At 42.8% G+C, this 14,723-nt stretch overlaps 1 protein-coding gene across 10 annotated transcripts in view; it reads left to right on the top strand.

The window, feature by feature from the left end:
- SEMA6D (semaphorin 6D) overlaps positions 1-14,723 on the top strand; it is a 297,026-nt gene that overhangs the window by 215,074 nt on the left and 67,229 nt on the right. The window contains exon 4 of one of the 10 annotated variants that reach the window (XM_065559402.1): positions 4,448-4,571. The exons of the other annotated variants lie outside the window; for them this stretch is intronic. The gene's annotated coding sequence lies outside the window, so the exon portion shown is untranslated. The remainder of the gene's footprint in view (positions 1-4,447; positions 4,572-14,723) is intronic. 10 annotated transcript variants of the gene reach the window in all.

Here is a 14,723-nt window from a genome sequence, read left to right as displayed (position 1 = left end):
AGGTTAGTGAGGGTTTCATTTATATAGATGGTTTGTGAAGAGTGGTTAGTGGTGTCTTGCGGACGGTGCCCTGCTACTGGCATGCGCCAAAGCATACTGAAGCGTCTAGATTGTGATAATTTAAAGACCGATGCAGGCTGTCTTCCAAGGACCCTTTTGCAAGCCCTGGTGTAGGGGGCCTGAGAGTGGGACGGGAGTGTCATGGACAAAAGCCAGAACTAGGTGGCAATACATAGTGGTTCAGATTGTGGACAGCACTTTTGCTGAAAATTAAGCAGCTCCAGAGTGCTGTCTGTGTTACTTCTGCCCCTGGAGCAGCCCACAATCAGTAGGGTGCAGAGATTATTTAACAGTCTCTCTTCACCCGGGGCTGTGACTTCTGAACTGTTCCTGAGCTGTGACTCTTAAAGGATTTCACCCTGAGTGACCAATGACTACCTGGATAGTGTAGTAGAGATACATGGGACAGGAAATACAAGTCACTACATGTGGGGGCGGGGGGGGGAGAGGCCTGAAACAAGCACTCTAGCCCTTAAAAAAGAGAGCATAATGGGGAAAAAGGATATTTAAAAGGCCTGTACCTCCAAGGGAAATTTTGAATATACATATTAATAATTTCTCAGGGAAAGTAAATGCATAAGAGGCAAATTGTTATATTGTGCAACCCAGAGAGGGGCAGCAAACGATAAGAACATAAGAGCTGCCATACTGGATCAGACTATGGTCAGTCTTGCCCAATATCCTGTCTCCAACATTGGCCCATACCAGAGCTGGTACAGAACAGGGCAATTATGGAGCTCCACCCCTGTCTTCCACTCCTGGCATCTGGTAGTCAGAGGTTTAGGGTCACCCTGAGCATGCAGATGTATCTATGACCGTCTTGTCTAATAGCTGCAGTCTATCCTCCATGAATTTATCTAGTCCTTTTTTAACTTTTGGAAATCACAACCATACCATGGCAATGAGTTCCACAATGAGTTGTGTGGAAAAAGTATTTCTTCTTGTTTGTATTAAACCCGTTGTCTGCTAATTTCATCTGGTGACCCTGGTTTTTGTATTGCGGGAAAGGGTAAATAACACTGCTCTAGAGCCAAAATGCTTCTGAAATAAATGTAGTCAAACTTTACTAATTCCAGGTCACTGAGAACGAAAATGATGCTTAAAATTGTTGATTGGCTCTAGTTTTCAAGATATGCTATTGGGTCAGTATATACGACCCTTGACTTGGGAATGGCGGAGGATAAGTGAGTTATAAAGGGAAGGGATCTCAATTTAAACCAGAAATGACTAAAATACATCTTTGACTGGATCTATGAATAAATCTATGACTGGGTTTGGACTTGCTTTTTAGGCAAAACAATGAATGATGCAATCTGAAGCTGGTATTGCATCATACATGATATGAATTGCATCATGTTATTCCTAGAAGTCATGGATGATGCAATCATAATGAAGCTTACATCACTCTGCTGAACAAATTGCCCTATATCAGCTCTAGAAATCATACAGTGTCGTGCTCTCTTATTTGTCAGTGTTTGATTTTGCAAAGGGACACATTTCTGTTTAGCCAAAGTGAGCAGAGATGCCTCGTACTTGCGTGAACAGTGCAGATAACTTCTGCTATGTTTGTGGTGAAGTGACTTTTGCATCACAAAAGCGCAGTATAACCACTATGGTTAAGAAAGCCTATCACCTTTATTTTGGCTGCAAAATTGGAGATCAGGACAAGAGCCCCACACATATGCTGCAACACTTGTGCAACAAATCTTCGCCAATGGTTGAACAGGAAAAGGAAATCTATGCGTTTTGCAGTGCCAATGATTTGGAGAGAGCCAACAGATCACACCAGCAATTGTTACTTCGGCATGGTGCCTCCCGTTGGGAAAGGTGTGTCAAAGAAGAAAAAGTGGACTGTGCATTATCCAAACATTCCATCAGCTATACGCCCAGTACCCCACGGAGAAGGACTGCCGGTTCCTGAGGCACCAGAATCATTCTCACTTGAGTCAGAGGAGGAAGAGGATGAAACTTCTGGTCCTGAACCATCAATGTCACAGGACCCACATTGTCTCCCATCCTCCTCCTCTGAACCACACCTCATAACACAAGGTGAACTGAATGACCTTGTCAGGGATTTGGAACTACCCAAGAGTAGGGCAGAGCTGTTGGGCTCCAGACTACAGCAGTGGAATCTCCTGGCAGGTGATGTTAGGGTTTCCATGTTCCATGACCGTCAAAAGGATCTTGTCCCATTCTTCTTCATGGAAGGTGATCTTGTAGCCTGCAACAACATCGATGGTGTGATGGCAGCCCTCAACATTGTTCACGATCCAGATGAGTGGAGACTGTTCATTGATTCATCGAAGACGAGTCTTAAAGCTATTTTACTGCTTTGCCAACAATTCCAGTTGGTCATGCAGTCCATATGAAGGAAACCTATGACAACATGAAACAACTTTTGAGGTGCATAAACTATGACCAACATCAATGGCAGCTTTGTGGCGATTTGAAGGTCGTTGCTCTCTTGCTTGGTCTGCAGACTGGATACACAAAGTACTGCTGTTTTCTCTGCGAATGGGATAGTCGTGCAAGAGATTCCCACTACATCAAGAAAGACTGGCCACTCCGACAGTCATTGGAGCCTGGGAGGAAAAGTGTTCAGCATCCACCACTTGTTGAATCAAGGAAGATTTTGTTACCACCCTTACACATCAAGCTGGGTCTGATGAAGAACTTTGTCAAGGCCATTGACAAAACACAAGCAGCTTTCAAGTACCTCCGTGGAAAATTTCCAAGGTTAAGTGAAGCTAAGATAAAGGAAGGTGTCTTTGTTGGTCCTCAGATTCGTGAACTTCTTCGAGATGATGCATTTGACCATGCACTACATGGCAAAGAAAAGACGGCATGGAAGGCCTTCCAGTTAGTGGCAATAAATTTTCTCAGAAACAACAAGGAAGACAACTACAGGTTGTTGGTGGAAAACCTCCTCAAGGCATACAAAAGCCTTGGTTGCAACATGTCACTAAAGATACATTTTTGGCACTCTCTAGATTTTTTTTCCACCGAACTGCGGAGCAGTGAGCGACGAGCACGGCGAGCGATTTCACCAGGACATTGCAACAATGGAGAAACGCTATCAGGGCAAATGGAGCCCATCAATGCTTGCAGACTATTGCTGGACAGTGACAAGAGATGCTCCATTTAATGAATACAACAGACAAGCCAAGAAGCGCTGAGTAGACACTGAATAGGACTAAACTATGTACATAATAGTTTTTTAATTGTCATATTTGAATTCAGCACATCAAAATACATAATAAATAGTACATTTTATCTCTGAAGCAGACGACTTCTCAAAAATTGTAGACCAGTGTAACACTTCTCTATTTATTTTTTCCACACCATTCATGATTTTATAGACTTTTGTTATATTCCCCCTTTAGTTGTCTTTCTTCTAAGCTGAACAGCCCTAATCTTTTTAGTCTCTCCTCATATGAAAGCTGTTCGATACTCTTGATCATCTTTGTTGCCCTTTTCCAGATCCACTATATCCTTTTTGAGATGGGGGCAACCAGAACTGCACACAGTATTCAAGGTGTAGGCACAACCAGGGATTTTATATAGGGGCATTATGATATTTTCGGTCTCATTTTTTTATCCCTTTCCTAATAGTCCCTAACATATTGTTAAGTCTTTTTGACCGCTGCTACACATTGAGCTTAAGGTTTTAGAGAACTATTTATGGTGACTCCAAGAACTTTCTTGTGTAGTAATAGCTAATTTAGAATCCATTATTTCATATGTATAGTTGGGATTGTTTTTTTCCAATGTGCATTACTTTGCACTTATCAGCGTTGAATTTCATATGCCATTTTGTTGCCCAATCACCCAGCTTTATAAGATCATAGAATCATAGAATATCAGGCTTGGAAGGGACCTCAGGAGGCCATCTAGTCCAACCCCCTGCTCAAAGCAGGACCAATCCCTAACGAAATCATCTGTAGCGCCTTGCAGTCTGCTTTGGACTTAACTAACTTGAATAATTTTGTATTGTCTGCAAACTTTGCCACTTCCCTAATCACACCCTTTGCCATATCATGAATGAATATGTTGAATGCCACATGTCTTAGTATAGATCTTTTGGGGATCCCACCGTTCACCTCTCTTCACTGTGAAAATCGACCATTTATTCCTATCCTTTATTTCCTATCTTTCAACCAGTTACTGATCAATGAGGCAACATTCCCTCTTATCCCATGGCTACTGAGTTTCCTTAAGAAACGTTAGGTGAGGGACCTTGGCAAAGGCTTTCTGCAAATCCATGTGTTCTGTGTTGAGTTTGTCATTCTATGTCATTTGTGGAACGTTGATGTTTTAGCTTATGCACACAGGGTGGTGAATAAAAGCTGAAGAACTCTTCCAATACTTGCCCTGGATGTCCTTTTAGCACTTAGGAGCTGCCTTTTACTTGATGTAGTCCCAGAAGATGAGAAGGTGGAGTGAACCCTGACACTAGGCTCGCGGTGTTCTAGGAAAGCTCATCTAGTATCTTCATGGCTGTTGTGTTCCAGGTATGTCTGTTAAGTCCCAATTCTCTAATTTATTTAACAGTAATATTTTGTTTTGCAATATGGCTGCCTAGTTAGCTGCATCATATGTGAGTCAGTTGGGCTTGGGGTTTTATTGTGAAGAAGAGGATTTAATTCTTTTGGGAGGGGAATATGGGCTATTTCCTGCTATAGGAAGAACCTCCCTGCTCCAGCACTCTCTGGTCTGGCAACAACCGTGGTCCGGCATGATTTTAGTTAGCCGGATGTCCATTTATCATGGGTGGGGCCAAGTTTCCTGCGGTGCGGCAAAGTTTGTTTACAGCCACCAGTCCTGGCTTTCAGTGTTCTGTGCTGTTATTTAGCTCCAATTTACCCCTAACTATGTCTTCTAAGAGACCAGCAAGCAGTGGAAGTGTTGGTAATGCTGCTAAGCGAAAGCGTGTATCAATATCGATACAGCAAAAGGTGGAATTGTTGCAGAAATTGGAAAAGGGCACATTGGTACGTTGTTCCATTTATTCGCCTTGGCGAAATAAAAATGAAAAGAGACCCGCTCACTACAATACTGTATTGACCTCCCGTGGTTCGGCAAATTCTCTGGTTTGGCACCGAGGGTGCCGGGCTAGAGAGGTTCAACCTGTATAAAGAGAATTGAGCTGAACAGCCAAGAGGCCCTTCTCTCCTTAGGGCTTAGGCACTGGGGGACATAGCCAGTGCTTAATTTGTGCCAGGGCTTGCCAGGGCTCAGCCCTGGCACCTCTAGTCTTGGCAGTTCATAGCCCTGGCAGCTCTGTATCAGTGATGAATGTAAAAAAATGCTTGAGTCCTGGCACCTAATTGCTTGAGTCCCGGCACCTCTTTCTTTACTAATTAAGCCCTAGAGGTAGTATCACAGCAGACAGAAGACTGGCTCCAGGAATGAGCTTTAGGCTACAAGCTTACCTGCTTTTTTGTGATGCAGTTTAGCAGATAACTCTGTGTGTAATAGTTATTTTTGGTTGTTGGAGATTTTTATTGTTTTGCACTTTTCTATTTGTCTCTCCTTAATTTTTTAAGGGAAGTTTTTTATTCCTTTATGAGACATCAGGCAGAAATGTTTGTGGAAACAGCAAATGTTAAGAATATCATGGAGTGTGTGTGCAAAAGGTGAATTTTAAACACATACAAAACACGTGTCTGCATCAGAAATCTGATTCTAAGAGTGATACTCACCCAATCATGAAAGTGAAATGAAGCCATGTGACCTACATGGCAATCAGAGCCCACCAATACATCTTGAATATCATAAAGAACTGCTCACAGTCTACCTAACTAAAATTATTTGCTGGAATTATTTGGCAAGTAACTTGGAATAATGATTGAAGCAAAACAAACTGTAAACTGCTCATAGGATGATCATGAACAGAACAAGAGGCTACATTTGTGCACTACATTATTCACTGTAAATGGTTTACTCAGTTCCAGCTAGTTTATAGGCTGTGTTAGAATTATACCAGATCCCGGGGGGGGGCTGAGTCTAAGTAATCCAACAAGAAGAAACCTTGTTACCTCTCATGATAGGATGTTCTCAGTAATCCTCACGATGGAAAGTCAAATGAAATGAAAATAGTCCTCACTGTATCTGATATGGAATTCCAATACTGCTTGTAGGCATGAATAAAGTCACTTGAATACTTCCGCCAGTGCTGCCTGAAAATAAGGCTGAAGATAAAATGGCAGGATTATATCTCAAACATTAAGGTCCCTGAAAGGACCAATATTGCTGAAAATGAAGCTATGGTAGTCAGTTCAGATGATAGGTCATGTCATGGGATGTCTAAGATTACTATTTGGTCAAATGACTCAAGAAAATTGCAGATATGGAATGCTTTAAAGATTCTCTTAATACCCTTAAAGCATGCCCCATTTCTACATACATTGCAGAGCAGATTATAGATAACAGGATAGAGGGCAGCAATGGAAAACAGCAGTGTGAGTCTCAACAATCAATGTACTTTGCATACCAATGATAAACTTGCATGGGGAAAACAAATCCTAACAAGACCTGTAATAACAAAACATGTAAGCAGTGGAGAAACTCAGGAAATGTCAGTGGAAATTCCACTGTTTCTTCGGCCTTGTCTACTGTGGCAAGTTTCTGCGCAGTAAAGGAGCTTTCTGCGATGTAACTCTGAAGGTTTACACACTGCCAAGCCACTTAGTGCACAGAAACTGCACAGTTGCAGCGCTATACAAAAACACCCTGAAAAGAGGCATACAGCTTTCTGCACTGGGGCTACAGTGCTGCAGTGTCAATGTAGACACTGTGGTTGATTATAGAGCTGCGATTGGCCTCCAGGAGGTGTCCCACAATGCCTGTTCTCACCTCTCTGGTTATCGGTTTGAACTGTACTGCCCTGCCCTCAGGTCACCAACCATGAGCCCCACCCCTTAAGTTCCTTGGGAATTTTGGAACTCCCCTTCCTGTTTGCTCAGTGACACGTGCAGTGGTCTCAGCGCATCTTTCCAGGTGACCATGCCTGCTCCATAACCAGGCAGTCCTTGCCTTGGAGCAATGCCAACCTGCTGGACCTCATCAGCATTTGGGGAGAAGAGGCTGTCCAGTCCAGATGCGCTCCACCCATAGGAATTATGATACCTACGGACAGATTTCATGATGCATGACAGAAAGGGGCCATAACTGGGACACACTGCAGTGCAGGGTCAAAATGAAGGAGCTGCGGAATGCCTATCACAAGGTGTGGGAGGCAAACCACTGCTCCGGTGCTGCGCCCACGAGCTGCCAGTTCTACAAAGACCCGGACGCAATACTCGGTGGTGACCCCACCTCCACTGCAAAGCCCACTGTGGATACTTCAGTGGTTCACATGCCAGTCGAGAGTGGACCGAGCTAGGAGGAGGAAATCTTGGAGGAGGATGTGGAGGGGGAGAGGGACCCAGAGGCAGAGGACAACTCGGAGGTCAGAGATGCATGCAGCCAGGAGCTCTTCTCTACCTCAGAGGAGGCTAGCCAGTCACAGCTATCGGAGCTTGGGAAAGCGCAAACAGGAGAGGAGGCCCCTGGTAAGTGGCTTTGATTTTGGGAATTGCTGAGGTGAGTTGTTGGGAGCAGGAGGGTTGCAGAAAGCAGGCTTGTGTCTGTATGATGCGCGTACCACCACATGCCTAGTCTGAGTGACGGCACAGGGTGTTGATTGATTCCCTCACTTCACGGGAATCTGCCTCAGATCTCCACGAAACTCTCATGGAGATACTGGGCAATCCACTGCCGCAGGTACTTTGGCAGAGCTGCTTTGTTTCTTGCCCCATTAAGGGCTGGGGCGGCTCTATGTATTTTGCCGCCCCAAGCACGGCAGTCAGGCGGCTTTCGGCGGCACGCCTGCGGGAGGTTCGCTGGTAACATGGATTCGGCAGTATGCCTGTGGGAGGTCCGCCGGTCCCACGCCTTCGGCGTACCTGCCGCCGAATTGCCGCCGAAACCGCGGGACCAGCGGACCTCCCGCAGGCATGCCGCTGAAGCCTGACTGCTGCCCACACAGCGACCGGCAGGCCACCCCCCACGGCTTGCCGCCCCAGGCACACGCTTGCTGCACTGGTGCTGGAGCCACCCCTGATTAAGGGTAACTTTCCCATGCCACTCTGATGTCACTGGGAGGAGGAGCCGGGGGGCATTGCTGCACACAGGCGAGCTGCATAAGGGCCAGGGAGGAAGCCAATGGATTTCAGCTTCAAATTGCTGCCTCAAGGCATCCCTGATCCTTATGGCCCCGTGCTGCGCCCCTCTAATAGCCCTAGTCTCTGGCTGTTCAAATTCAGCCTCCAGGCGCTGAGCCTCAGCGATCCAGCCCTGGGTGACGCTTTCGCCCTTCCCTTCACAAATATTATGGAGCTTACAGCACACGGGCTATAAGCATAGGAATATTGTCATTGGCCCAAGTCCAGCCTCCCATATAGGCAGCACCAGCAGGCCTTTAAACAGCTAAAAGCACATTCAACAGTCATTTTGCACTTGCTCAGCATGTTGTTGAATCGCTTCTTGCTTCTGTCAAGGTACCCCGTGTATGGCTTCATAAGCTGTGGCATTAAGGCAACTCTCTTTCTCGTGTCATTGCACTGCAGGGCTGGGGCAAGCTCATCACACAGTCCCATGAATGTGGCTTTCCTCATCCGAAAGTTCTGCAGACACTGCTCATCATCCCAGACATGCATGACGATGTGATCCCACCACTCACTCAGTGCTTGTTTCCCTATCTCAAAAGGCATTCCACTGTGGTCAGCACCTCTGTGAATGCCACAAGCAATCTCGTGTCATAGCTACTATGCGTGGCGAGCTCAATGTCAAGCTCCTCTTGCCTTTGTAGTTTTTAGGAATAACTCCACTGCCACTCGGGACGTGTTATGAGAGCGAGCAGCATATTGGTCAACAGTGCAGGAGCCATTCCTGCAGACCGAAGAGGCAGAACGCGCAGTACACAAACCGTTGAAAGATGGCACCAAATGCGGACGGAAGCCTTTAAACAGCCAAAGCACACTCAACAGTCATTCTGCACTTGCTTAGCCTGTTGCTGAACCACTCCTCGCTATAAGCCTATAAACATTTGGGCCAGACCCTCCACTGGTGTACATTGCCTTAGCTTCATTGATTTCATTGCCTTAGCTATGCTGATGTACACCTGCTGAGGCGCTGCCCATTTATTATTGTTGTCTTTAAAATCCATTATTTTTAATCTGAGAGAATCTCTGTAACTAATTAAAATAAATTAGGTTAATTCTTAAAACATAATCTAATGTCCTCTACTGTTATGAAAATGGCCCTTTGTCTAAAAACCTGCTTCATTTTTAGAGTTAAACAATTTACTGCTGCTATAATCAGAGTTCTTGGTAATGGATATTTTTCAAATGTAGATTATATGCGCTTTAAGCGTATGAGCGTTAGAAAATTAAGTTGAAATAACTGACTTGTGAACTATGGCCAAAACAGAAGAATACTAGCTGGTGCAAACTATGAAACTTGAGTGAGAGGGAGACTTATTGGAAAGGTTAAATTCTGAAATGGTACGTGTGCGTGAGAGACACACGGGCATGGTAATAATTCTGTGTCAAGCTTTTCATGCCCAGTAGAAGCAAAGAAGGTAATTTGTATCCATTTTCATTTACCAGTCATGCATTCTGAAGTGATGGAGTTTGGCAAGAATATGAATTAACAATTATTAAATGAGCCCCACTGTAAACAAAATAAAATAAAACCCATGTTGAAATAAACTCACTTATCTTTCTGATTATATGAGACTAAAGGATGCTTTGAGACCAATGCAGAACTGTCATTTACAATATTAGCATTTATTGAATGAGCAAAGATTATGCTGACCTGAAAAACAGTACGCAAAAAACCCTAGGTGATTATACAGATAAATGTACCAGTCTTTGATATGGAGAGCTGTGATCTGACTGATCTGACATGTTGTGGCAATTTACAATTGCCTCCCAAATGTTCTTTTGGAGATATTTACTGGACCTCCAACTGTAATTGCTGAAACTGAAATGTTAAGGCTTCATGTAATGTGATTTGAAATCAGTATGATAACCCCAGTGCTTCTCTTTAAAGATGAAGCTTTATACATTTTAAAGAGAAATTCACTCACTCTGCAGATTTTGCACAAGTACTATGTTCTCGGTTTTTATTTTCATTGGATGGCAACATGCTCGTATCAGTATTTGCCTACCCATATGTTCCATAACCCTATGAATGATAAAGGAAAATGATGTTTGTTAACTATATGTATTGATATTTTACCTTCTGCTGCTAATTAAGGCAATCTTAATTTAAAAAACACCTTAGCCTTCAAATGTGGCAGCTGTTTTTTTTTTTTTTAAAGTTTCCTCCATATATTTAGATTTCTGTACAGTGTTACATGTGGACAACTGTAACGTATATTGAATTAGCATACTGAAGTCTGCACATTAAAAAATCATCTTTACAATATAAAAAATGTGTGAATCATTTATATAGTTTTTGGTGTCAAATTATGTTTGACAATAATCATATAATAATGAAATGTATAATTAATAATAAAAATGCCAACATCTGTTAGCCTGTTAATACAGGCTGATTTTGAGTGTACTGTTTGGAATGTGTTGTTATTAACCTAATTTATATTAAAATCCCTCAAATACAATCTGCTTTCATTAGTTGCTAATTTAGGCTGGCACATGGCATACAGAAGAGGGTCTATTTTTTTTTCTTTGTCTATAACCAAATTTCACAAATGTTTTCAAACCTGCTAAAATAACCCAAATGTCCTATCAGCAGATGGATCAGATTTGCCGGCTGGGTTGCTCTCAGCTGTGATTGATTGGCCATCTAAGCCTGAGTTGGTATCACTCATTCATTGGAACAGTGCCTCTCTCCATGGACACTGTCTGTCTCCTGATGCCCTTCCATGCACTAACCTGTTTGTTTGCTCTAACTGTGTCCTGGTTGCCAAAGTACAATGCATTCAGAGGCCAGTGCAGTTCACAGCTGCAGCACAAATTTCCTTGAATGTACAGGGCTAATTTACACAGTCATACAATGGATGTTCATAAACCTGAGACATAGTTCTACTCCTCAGTAAGGGGAAATGCACAGCCCTGGTCTTAAAAGTCAGATTTCCATAAAGGCTTGACCAGTAACCAGATGTCTTTACTAAATGAAAAACTTTTTTTTAAACCTTTAACAAGAGAAATATTGGACACCAGGGATAGTTTGTTGTGTGGCAAACAAATAGAGACTGTAGCAGAGGAGAAATTCCCATGCACACGCTATCATACCATCTGCAGGAAAAATCCTACATATGGGGCTAACTATGAGGAATTGCAGAAAAGAAACCTATAAAGCAAATCTGCCTGTCTTTTAACATGCAAATTAAAGGCATTCTGTAGTAGTCTGAAAACTCTCTGGGGAGTTGCAGTGGCCATCTGAAAGCTGCTAAGCTTCACAATAACGTGACCGGGTGAAAACATCTGGTTCTGGGTGAAGATCTCACAGAAATATCCCATTCTCTCAGCCTGAGCTGAATTGGGAAGCATTTTGTCACTTTTGTGTTTGGAGTCTGTTGGTGGCATGTGTACCTATAGTCCTTCACTGAAAAGCCATTCAGTGCTACTGAAAACAGCCGGCTCAGCAACTCAGCACAGAGCTTCACCCCATTAAGCTTTCAGAAATCCAATATTTAAACATTTAGTATAAATGCTAATTGTTTATTTTTAAATAATCCATAAATTGTGGATCTTGGACTGTTTCTTAACAGTGTATATAGCAAAGAGTTTTTCTTCTTTGCCATATATTAAAGCTGTCCATAAAAAGGGCCCGATCCTCGCCTGATTCTATTGGCGGAGCTTGAGCTGTAGTAAAAGCTGCAGGATGAGACCTTTTTTTTGTTTCCTTTAAATTTTATTTAAATACATGAATATGCACAGCTACAATCCCAAGCAGCTCTGTTTCAGTGAATGCAGTGGGGAACAGCTCATGGTGTATTTTTGTTGGTTTAGATATAATTCACAAGTCAGAACTAACAGGTCGTAAAAATGTGCTAATTACTTGAAGAAATAAAGGAAATCCAAGATTAATGCTAACCACAGCACTAAGCCATCTTTCTTCAGCTTACAATGACATTGTTATATAAATGAAAAAAAACCACCAATCTTTGCTGTTTGCTTTTAATTAACTACAATGCCATTTTAAAACACGATGATATATAATCATTCATCTCATGTGGGCTTAGCATTTACAATGGTTTCTTTTTTGTATTGACTTCCTCATACTGTACCATTGGCTAAAAGGGAGTAACATCTATTGACCTCAGGAATTATATGCACCAAGCCAAGAGAAGACCGTGACCCAAATAAGACTGTAAAGGCTTTTGTTAACCTAAAAACCCAGAACGTGATGCAATAAACGAGCCCTTCAAAGGCTTTGTTTTTACATGAACTGCTTCTTTGTTTCATAATTTGTTTGTGGTAATAGCTTGGGATAACTTTTTCAGGCAGGCACTAGTATATTATTAGGAGGTAGGGTACAGCTTCAGAATTGGGTGTGTCAAAGTTAGATTCAGGACTCACAATTTGTTAGACCACTCTGTTTATTAGCACAGCGCTCTGCTAATACAGTCAGATAATGTGAGCACCATCCAAGACCCACACTACCTTATTTTATACAGATAAAAAGGGCGCGAACTTAACAAGAGGACAAAGAAAGCAGAACTTGCAAGTTTACCCGAGGCTAGACATACATATTCAATTTTCTTACTAACTTTTACAGATCTCCGGTTGATGTTCTACCATTAGCTTAAGTGGATTCATTGTTTATGCCTTAATGTTCCTTTTTCCTGACACCTGTATTTCAGCATTCCTTATTTCTGCTTAAAGATGCATACAGCATTTCTTTAATCCATTCTATTTTTACAATATAATTCATTCTACTTTCACAGGTGCAATTCCAATTTTAAAATGGTCTAAATTTGCTATTGTTTTGTTTTATTTTTTTAAACCAGTGATTCAGTTCTGTTTACAAATACCTAAAGGCCTGATCCAATGGCCTCTGAAGTCACTGGAAAAACTGCAATTGACTTTGGTGAGCTTTAGAGCAGGCCCTATATCAAGCAAACATAGAGCAAAAAACTAATTTTTCATCTCTCTAAATTTAGTGGATAGACAATGGGCATGATGCTGGGGGACTATACCATGCTTCCTCTATGAAACATGATGTTATTTTGTGTTTCCTCACCTGGGGCACGTGTCTTTTTTTTATTATAAGTGCATACAGTGTCTAGCTCACTGGGACCCTGATCGGGGTCTGTTAAAGCAACCTCAATAAGTAATGAATTAGTAAGTGTGAGGGGTCCTAACAGGCCTTGTAAGCATGAGACATTCAACCCCCTAAAAATATAACCTCCTGAAATGATTGCTTAGCCTAGAGACTTCACAGTCATAGTGCGAACAAACCATGGGATTTTCTGCTCCCAAAGCAGAGGCCCCTATCCCAATCTCCCTTAGCAGCAATAGAAGTATGGATTACACTCCAGAGGGTGATGGAGATGCAAATACTTTAGCAGATCTGACCCTGTATGCTGTAGAAAGCAGTAGTATACATCCACACAAAGAATTACCAAACATGTGCACTAGCACAGTGTTTCCCAAACTTGGGACGCCGCTTGTTTAGGGAAAGCCCCTGGCGGGCCGGGCCGGTTTGTTTACCTGCCGCATCCGCAGGTCCGGCCGATCGCGGCTCCCACTGGCTGTGGTTCGCTGCTCCAGGCCAATGGGAGCTGCTGGAAGCGTCGCGGGCTGAGGGACGTACTGGCTGCCACTTCCAACAGCTCCCATTGGCCTGGAGCAGCGAACCGCGGCCAGTGGGAGCTGCGATTGGCTGGACCTGTGGACGCGGCGGGTAAACAAACTGGCCCAGCCCGCCAGGGGCTTTCCCTAAACAAGCGGCATCCCAAGTTTGAGAAACACTGCACTAGCACATAGGCAGAGCATGGCCAATACTTTATCTGGGCCATATCTTGAACCAATTGAAATTGGAGGCAAAACACCTATTAGCTTTAATAGGAATAGGAATTGGCCCTTTGAAAGCAGAAATAAAGACAAAGTAAAATTCTTCAGGTATTCTTCAGAGACAATGAATAATATTACATAATACACGTATGTAATATTTCTACCAGGACTGTATCAAATTCTAAGATGAATGGAATAGTGCAGCACAAATACAACATTCCCATTGGTTCGTGTGTGTGCATTAGCTCACAAGGTAAGAACTGCTCATATTTAAAAACATATTGTTTTCCCCATAGGACAGGGAAGCTGCGGATGGCCCAAGGTCTGGCTTACTTCTTTCAGCTGGTGGAGAATCCAGCCATTATATTTCTGATATCAAGTTACATCACCTGCACACTGTGTCCAAGACTTAAAGAAAACACAGACCAAAGTGTCTGTCCTGAATTTTATTTTTCATTTGATAGCTATACTGCAAGCCCTCTTCTGCCATCTCCCTATGTCAGTCCTATAAAGACTGATACAGTGGATATTATTCTTTAATCGGTGATTGAAATATGCATGTAGCACATTAGCACATTTTTCTTCTGTGCTGTTAATGTTTATAATAATGTAGCTTTGAGGGATGTAATTGCACCT

Source organism: Chrysemys picta, chromosome 10 (genome assembly GCF_011386835.1).
Source record: "Chrysemys picta bellii isolate R12L10 chromosome 10, ASM1138683v2, whole genome shotgun sequence".
NCBI classification, from domain to species: domain Eukaryota; kingdom Metazoa; phylum Chordata; order Testudines; family Emydidae; genus Chrysemys; species Chrysemys picta.
Note: the sequence above shows the minus strand (reverse complement) of the source record. Positions and strands in the feature narration are given on the sequence as shown.